This window comes from Eurosta solidaginis, chromosome 4, assembly GCF_040869045.1.
Source record: "Eurosta solidaginis isolate ZX-2024a chromosome 4, ASM4086904v1, whole genome shotgun sequence".
NCBI classification, from domain to species: domain Eukaryota; kingdom Metazoa; phylum Arthropoda; class Insecta; order Diptera; family Tephritidae; genus Eurosta; species Eurosta solidaginis.
In genome coordinates, this window is record NC_090322.1 from 118,157,586 (window position 1) to 118,166,962 (window position 9,377).

At 34.7% G+C, this 9,377-nt stretch overlaps 1 protein-coding gene across 2 annotated transcripts in view; it reads right to left on the reverse strand.

Annotated features, from left to right (window-relative positions):
* LOC137250219 (T-complex protein 1 subunit eta-like) overlaps window positions 1-9,377 on the reverse strand; it is a 48,399-nt gene that overhangs the window by 36,075 nt on the left and 2,947 nt on the right. The gene's annotated exons all lie outside the window — the stretch shown is intronic.

Below are 9,377 nucleotides of genomic sequence, written 5' to 3' on the forward strand. Positions count from 1 at the left end.
GTGTTGTGTACATTTCTTCTTCTTATTTTCAACAAAACAGATGTTTTATATTAGTGCTACCAGCTCTCATTAAGGTGATCCAGATAGTTTCAATGAGATTTGATCGTGAGTCAGAGCTCGATAACTCAATGGAACGGTCCTGCTGGTAGGTTAACTAGATTGTAACCCTGTCAGATTGGCCGCTTAAGCTCAGCTTAAACTTCAGTTAGAGTAGACTGAAGAACTGCAGAATAAGTTTAAGCGTGGTTTAACTGACAAACTGAGTTGAACTTGTACTGAAAAACCAGGCCTTATTAAACACACATAACCTTTGAAAATTTTAGAATATATAGCATTTAGGTGACTTTTTTTGTAGTAATTAAGAGAACATCATTGTTTATATTTAGTTATTTAGCTTTTTTTTAATTTTAACTGTAATATTGATAGAAGGATTGTAGGTATAGGTCGCATGAACACTGCATTCTATGAATTGTATCTTGGTCTTAATCATGTGGTACGCAAATAATCTGAACCCCTGGAAGAGCATACAAACTTTTTAATTTCTGTACCCGGTGAAAATGACGGTCTATCTGGTGTATTGATTTGTTCAGAATATCATTTTCCTATACCACGTCGGCGTAATGATTTAGATCATTGTTTACTATATAGTTTGGCAGCTTAAATTGAGGTTATGTTGCGAATAGATTGGAAGGCACTCGAGTTCAGTGAAAGAAGGCACTCGAATGGAGTGGAATGAAGAACAGTAGGAAGAGCAGAGTTGCATTGGATTAATATACCTTCAATCATTGTATCAATATTAAAGATAAATTTAGAAAAAATTATTAAATAATAAAGATTTCCGTAATATGGCCATTAGTTATGTTTGTGCGTGTGTGCTAATTTTGAGCGATCAGCTGTTAGTTGCGCTACTTGGTAAAGTTTACAATCATTGTGAATGAAAACTAAGTGTGATATCTTCTGCATAGACGTCAAAATTCTAAAGTGATTGGATCACCTGGTTTGTAATTGACTATCGCTGTCTCATTCTGTATTTCTTTCTATCACCCGCTGAAGATAGGCGCCGCCATATTGAACACCCTGTAAAAACGCTAAAAAGAAGCCATATTGAACATCCTGTCAGGCAGTTGACGGATAAGATATCACACTTACAGCCTGATTCTAATGTGGTAACAACTTTCTTCACCACGGCAACTTTCTTCATGTGGTAACTTTTGTATCCTTTTGGTATTCTGCCCACGAAAGTAGCCGGTTAATTGTTTACCCACTAAAATAGGTGGTAACATCGATGTAACCAAACAAAAGCTGTTGTTTAGAAAAAGGTAATACTGAAAAATAAAGAATTGTGAGCGCAAATAAGTAAACATAGTAGTAAAAAAGTGTTGCCTCTTGCTATGCATATTTGTTTCCATGTACTTTCACAGTATATATTACAATATAGCTATGTAAAAACGTACGCATGTATGCACATGTGTATATACACATCGTCGCGTTTATTCGTTATCATCGTATCTACGAGTGACACATTTTCGGTAAAGCCATGGCGGAACCATACACGGTGGCAGCATGGTGACATACCTACAAACATAAATAAAAATTCCATGTACTTCGTTTTTGTAAATTCGATGGACAAATATCAAAATCGTACTGCGCCGGAAGTTGATGTATCAAATTAAATAAGAAAAAGTTTATATTCAGCTGTCCCATGCTACCACCTTGTATCGTTCCGCCATGGGTAAAGCGAAGAAAACCAACTTTTAAATTTCACCACAGACACTGGTGAGTTTTTTGGTGATGACAGCGTTACCACTTTCGCCAGAATCGCGAATACAACAACTGGTAACGATTTTCGGTTACATAATGTTCTGGGTACTATTTTACAGGTAACGCTAAGAATCGGGCCGTTAGTCATCATTCACAATGTTTACAATGATCTAATCATTGTAAACTTTACCAAGTAGCGCAACTAACAGCTGATCGCTCAAAATTTGCACACACACACAAACATCACTAATGGCCATATTACGGAAATCTTAGGCAAATTGAAGGTAAATTTTTAAGCAGACATAAAATGTAATAATTTGTATACTGTTCTTCATTCCACACCATTCGAGTGTCTCTTTCACTGAATTCGAGTTTCCTCCACTCTATTCGCAACATAACCTCAATTTAAGTTGCCAATATATATAGTAAACAATGATTTAGTTGATCCCGATTGTGGCATGATCTTTATATGCTCAGCAACACATCGCACCAAGAGCATGTATTTCTTTTTGGTACAAACTGAGCAGGGTGATATATTTAAGGCACAAGGCACACTTAAATATTGTGGTACTAGGTAGCACTAAATTGTATTCTGCAACTGCAAGGAAAAGCGCTGTAAAATATGTATGTCTTAAATAAAGCAAATCTAAAATCTATAAGCATTGAAAATTTGTCGATTTGTAAAATCGGATTGCAAATTGTTGAGTCCAAAGTGTAGATTCATTAAATCATTTCAAAACCGGTGAACGGATTTGGATGCAATTTTGCAATTTGACAGACGGATATAAAGTAGTCTCTGTGATCTTCAGGGCAGAAGTACACTCTGCTTTCTTTTGGCAATAAAATGAGATAAGTAAAAATACTCTGCTTTCTTTTGTGGGTTGGGGCGGTGGATGGTGGGAAGGTGTGTGTGGTTGTGGTGGTGTTTGATGTTTGGTCAATGGAGAGGAGAGAGGGGGGGGGGGGGGGAGGGTGTGCGTGTGGGTAGAAAATTCTTATTACCTCCTCCTCGAAACACAAGAATTATGTTAAATTACTCTGCCAAACGCCAAACTCAAGAATTCTGTCCAATTCCTCTGCCAAACACAAGAATTCTGTTCCTCTTGCAAAACAGAATAATCAAACTACAAATCTGCAAAACCAGAAAATCAAACTGAATGAGCACAAATCATACACAGAAGATTTTGCATTCACGAGTTCAAAATTGCTTCGTTCTGCGCGTCTACGTCACACTTGACTGCTTCAGCGAATGAAAGAAAGAGAGAAAAAAATAAGAAAAAGGAAAATGACGTAAAAATTGCTCATAAAAGACAGCTGTACTAATGTTTACATGCGCAATGCGCCACCATCTATAATTCCAAATTCCATCATGGTGAATGAGGTTTTCATATAGCCAAATATCTACAGATTTGGTAGCAGTCCGACGATAGCTGGTATCACGGTTGCCACTTTTCGTCCATTTGGACCAAAAATGGTCACTTTCAACTCCATTTGCAGAGCTGTAAAAAGATTGAATCAATTGAGTGTGCATTCTCTCAGCATTCTTTTAAAAAATTGTGATTTATTGGTTGCATATTACAAATCTCCATTCCTGAATGGCTCAAAATACCTTAACTCAAATCTAAAGTGTGTGTGTTATTGAATGGTAAAATATAATTCAATATAGAGTGGGAATGTAGGAACCATTCCCAATCTTTAAGCATATATGACACTACTTTATTTTGTCTTGGATTCCAAGCTAAAAAAAAACTGACGAAACTTTATCGGAACTTCAAAACACAAAAACAATTTCTATCATGAAAAAGCGAGACCACTATTCCCCCAAAATTAGTGAGTTTGACATTTTTTTGTTTATGTTTTACATTTTATTTTTAAATTAACTCTTTTAGCAATGAAAACAATGCAAATAACACGCGAAAATTATTTTGGTCCCTAATGGTTCCCTTTTTTCACAAGAAAGTTGATTTTAATTGTGTTTTTATGCGCCTAATTCTCAAACTAAAAGCAAAATTTTCATGTGTCAGAAAAAAATAAAGAAAAAACAGCCGAATGTCAAAAAAACCTATCGAAATACAAACTGGCTCGTTTGTTTTTAATGAACTAGATTGTATTTTCCTTGTATTTTGTTAGTTTTTTGAAATATAGTTTACACACTTACACCAGTACTGAAGCCGTATTAGGAGGGAGTGCGACAAAAAATTTAAGATAAAATACAAGAAAAAATACACGAATATAAATTAGTGTCATATAGGTATTAATGAATGTAAAATTAAAATGAATGCACACTTTTTTCCATTCAGTACTAAATACTTTTTCCCTAGGGTTCTTTTTTTGTATACTTTCATTCCCATCAGATATGTTAAACAAATTTAGGAGTTGGGTGCAAAAAAAGGCGTAAAATTTATCAATAGAAATAATAGCCGCTTCTAATTATTCAAGTGGTTTAATATTTAAGAATGCATGAGCTTAACACCGGCTTATAAAAATTGAATATTCAATCGTTATATTATTAAGAAAAATTTACTGGCATACTGCGATTTTAACATTTCGAAAACCGCCACATAATCACCATCAGTCTATTTCGAATGTTTTCAACGGCTTCACTGATATTCGAACCGCGAATCACACGGTGAAACTGCAGTTGCCTTAAATCATCGAAATGTGCCAGTAAATGTTTCTTTCTTTTCAGTTTCTCTTTAAACTTCGCAAAGACAATCTATTGCTTTCGTGCTATATGTCAAAATGGTTCTATATGTCCTACTTATTTTGCTGTTGTAGTAAAATGGATATTGTAAATGAACACATTGTGCATTGACCAAATAGAGTAAATTGTGGATATTTTTTTACTGATAATATAACAAAAAACAGATACTTGAGTTTAAGTCATTTAAATTTAAATACATCAAAGTACATAAGCCTATCAGCGATTTCGTTGGAGCTTCCTAATTCCGAGAATTTCGATAAATATATGTCTAATGCCATGGCATCGCCCTACAGGGATTTAGGCTCTTTCTATTCACCTGAGCCACCTTTCCAGTTTTCCTTCATATGTGCCACGAAAAAAAGATGTTTCATTGGGAGAAACTCTTTAGAGGTTATTAAGCTGCAGCTGATGTTATGACAGTGTTCGACGGAATATAAATATAGGACCCGAGTGATTGAGAAGCACCATTAGTCTCTCTGCCTTTTTGCATGGCATTTGTAGGTTGAATTGTATCTTACTTGAGCAGATTTGTATTCAAAGTTAATTTTCTTTGCTATCAACAAAGCTACAACTACCTATAGAGCCTACTGTTATTACAAACTATTGTGTTTAGAAGAATATTTTTCTTAGAAAATAGAGAAAAATAGTATATTGCTGTTGCAATTTGGAAACTCACAAACCATTATCTTATACAGTATTTGACCACAAAACCGCTAGGAAGAATATATGATGGAACTTAAGAGCTTTTATAATATATATCTTTCAATTGTTTAATCAACAATTGAGGGCGTTCAAATGTAGATTAGTACTTTTTCCTGCAAACCTTTTATATGCCACATTGGCAACACTCATTTAGAACGATGACAATTTTCGGAACAGGGATGTTGAAATATTTGTCATTTGCTTTTTTTATTATTAAATTTTTAGAACAATTTTAATAAAAATGCTTTATCAATTTCCTTTTTTTACGTTATTACCATTTAAATAACGAAAAAACTGGTTATCACTGTCAATAACTAAATTTTTGTGTTGATATTTTGAAGTGGCTTTAATTAAATGCAACCATGTGAAATTTGAGCGGGTTTTGTGCTTGTACGACATTTTTCATAATTGATTGGTACTAGCAAAGGCTGCATTCATTTGAATGCTTATTCTGTGATGAAAAATGTTTGTGTTTCATTCAATTACTTCATTCTTTCTTCGGAGAGTTCAAGAGTGCATTCTTTTTTTCCCACTACTGAATGAAGAATGGGTTGACTTTTAAGCCACATTCCTTAACAAGGAATGAAAGAATGAAGAAACAGCATTCTTAAATCAATGATTTAAAATTTCAAATGATTGCACCCTTTTACAGCTCTGTCCATTTGGTCCTTTGGTCCCTTTTTTTAAATGTTGGTCCTTTTTAGGCAGTAGCCATGATTTTGGTACTTTTCTTTCTTTTTCACTGAGATTAAAATTTGGCGTGGTGTGATGGTAGCGTGCTCCGCCTACCATCCGGGCAAACCAACATCAAAATTTTAGAAATAAGGTTTTTCAATTAGAAGAAAATTTTTCTAAGCGGGGTCGCCCCTCGGCAGTGTTTGGCAAGCGCTCCGGGTGTATTTCTGCACTGAAAAGTTCTCAGTGAAAACTCATCTACCTTGCAGATGCCGTTCGGAGTCGGCATAAAACATGTAGGTCCCGTCCGGCTAATTTGTAGGGAAAATCAAGAGGAGCACGACGCAAATTGGAAGAGAAGCTCGGCCTTAGATCTCTTCGGAGGTTATCGTGCCTTACATTTTTATTTTTTGAAATTCATAACTCTGCCTACAACATTTGGAACACTTTCAATAACCCACATAAAATTTTCAATTGACTTATGTATATGGAAATCTTACCACAAAAATTGCTCAATCAATAAAATGTAGCAGACCAATGACATTTCATAGGAGATATTTTAGGCGAAGCATTAATAAGAAAAGTGATGGATCTAAGGACAAACACATTACAAGGACTTATCGGAAAAAAATTCTTGTTTTAGTATCCAAATATTTCGATCGGTTATCAAACACTTTTCGCGATAGGTCTTTTCACTAGTTGAGCTAAGAAAATTTTTCTCAAATGCACGTGTGCATCTAAGAAATTTGGCAGGGCTTTCCACTGATGGAGCCATTACGATGGCCTTCGAGTTAAAATTTGAATTGAAAATTAAGTAAAATAATGAAACTAATTGGTTTTATATTTGGTAACACTTTCAAAATTTTTGAGAAAGAAATACTATGTAAAAATTGGAGGAGTATTGTGGTGTTCCAGGAGTATTGTTGTTAAGGCACGCCGAAAAATTGAAAACTGAGTAGCTTGGCATAAGAAATATTTTAACTGTAAGTAAGGCAGGAATACATCTTTAAAGCGGTAACTTTATAAATGAATAACGAATCGCGATTGAACAAATTTACTTTTATATTCAGATTTTGATGGAAATGTAAAAAGGATTTGGTTTCGAAAGAAGTGTTTTGTGTTTTATTCTCGTAGGTGCAGAACCCCATAAACTTCAAAAACAACTGTGTTAACTAATTTCTACTACTTAAATGTTATCAGGTTCCATTACCCTGCAAAATTGTTGGATTACGTTCCTTCAAAAAACGCGAGTACTCTATAAATAATGTAAGGAATACTCCTTTGGGAGTATAGGACTGCTCAAATCTAATCTGTATTCATACAAAAAATGTGCTCCAATTAACATTGCGATGTCCTAGGAGAGGAGTAGGTGATCCCACTCTCGCTTTGTTTGTGAGTATTCCATAGAGTACATACGTGAGAGTACTTCCCAAAGTACTTTCACTGTTGTACTCCATGAAGCACCCACAGAGGATCATATGCCAAAGTACTAAAGAGGAATTGTGTCAGAAAGAATTATCGAAGTGAATTAAATTTAAAATAAAAGTAAATGAAGAGGGGCAATATAACTTTTATATTTTGTACTACGAATATTCTTATGTTATTTAGCTTTTGCATGAAAAAAGAAACTAATATAATACGCATACGCATACGTGAATAAAGAAACTAAGGCCCCCATTATGAGCATTATTCGATCTTCGCTGGCTATCGAACATCGAAAATCGAATTTGAAATTGGTATTACGACAACTCATCTCCGTCGAAATTTTCGATGTGTATCTAATTTTCAAGCGAACAGAAATTTGTTGTCGATGCTGTATCGAATAGAAAAAGAATTGTTTAAAATGTTAGTTTTTTGTATTTATGTTCTTCTTTTTTACTACCTACTAGTAATTTTAAACTATTTGAAATAATTGTATATAGATTCAAGGTCGTGAGTACAAAACAACAGCTTGAAAGACTGGTTTCAATTATGGAACAAAATCCCCATATAGCAAAGGAACTTTCACATTATAGAAATGCAACTTTGCTTAATGCAGCTCAGCCTCCTCGTAATTCAATTTTATCCATCTTTCACAAATAAAATTTTCCAAGACATTCAACACCTCTGATAGTACCACAGACACAGTCGGCTGGGCAAGTCCGATTGCATTTTCGTTTTCAACGCTGAGTTGGTAGGATCCCTGAGCACAAAATCGGAGAACTGTTGCCAAAATTAAAAAATATTAGGAATAGACTTGGCTCTTGTGCATTGCTGCAGCAGTTCATCTGTACTGGACAATAAGTCCATGAACGCTTCTTTGGACAGTCTGAAATTTTGAATAAATCTATAACAAAACTTATAATTTCAACGATTTATCAACTTATTTAGAAAGCTACACTTACGTGGTGGAATTCATTTCCAAAGCATCTCCCCCGTCTTCTACTTCTGGCTAGCTCCAGTAAGCTTTCCTCTTCATCTGACGAATCATCAAACCACAATTCCGTTGTAGTCATACTTTTATTTTTAATATTTGCATTTAATAACTAGTTCTGCTTTTGTTTATTTATTTTATTTTATTTGAGAGAGTATTGGAAATGTGCTATTGTGAACTTTTGAATTTATCGAAATTCACAATAACGCTTGCCTTCATCGAACGCGCGTCGTAATACCGAATGAAAATTCGTTCGATCAGCTCTTTCGCCCACAGTCGAAGATCGAATTTGTCTCATAATAGGGGCCTAATATAATATGTATACATAAAACCAGAGTACTCCAACATGAAGAAAATGGAACACGTAATCCAACAATTTTTGCAGGGGTGTTCCATTTTCTTCATGTTGGAGTACTCTAACAATACTCCTTTGCAATGCGTTTGCGGACCACCATCACGCGATCATTGCTCGTTTTTAACGACCGTGATCACGACACGATGACGATCGAACAGAGTTTCCAAAAGTAAAATATTGCATACAAATAACTGATAATAAAATTTTACTATGGCAACTGTGATAAAATGCAACCGCGCACTGGTTTTATGTATACATACTATAGTATAGAGAAATATTAGTTTCTTTATTCACGCAAATGCTAAATAACATAAGAATATTCGTAGTATAAAATATAAAAGTTGTATTGCCCCTCTTCATTTACTTTCATTTTTAATTAAATTCACTCCGATAATTCTTTCCGACACAATTCCTATTTAGTACTTTGGCATATGATCCTCTGTGGGTGCTCCATGGATTACTACAGTGAAGGTACTTTGGAAAGTACTCCCACGTATGTACTCTATGGAGTAATCGCAAACAAAGCGAGAGTGGGATCATCTAATCCTCTCCTAGGACATCGCAATGTTAATTGGAGCACATTTTTTGTATGAATACAGATTAGTTTTGGAACACTCCTATACTCCAAAAGGAATATTCCTTACATTATTTATAGAGTACTCGCGTTTTTTGAAGGGTATTGCACAGTTGAAACTTCTAAGACGTTTGATTTTTGTCTGAATCCTGGGACTAGATTCAGTAAATGTGAGTTTTTCAAAAATCACACT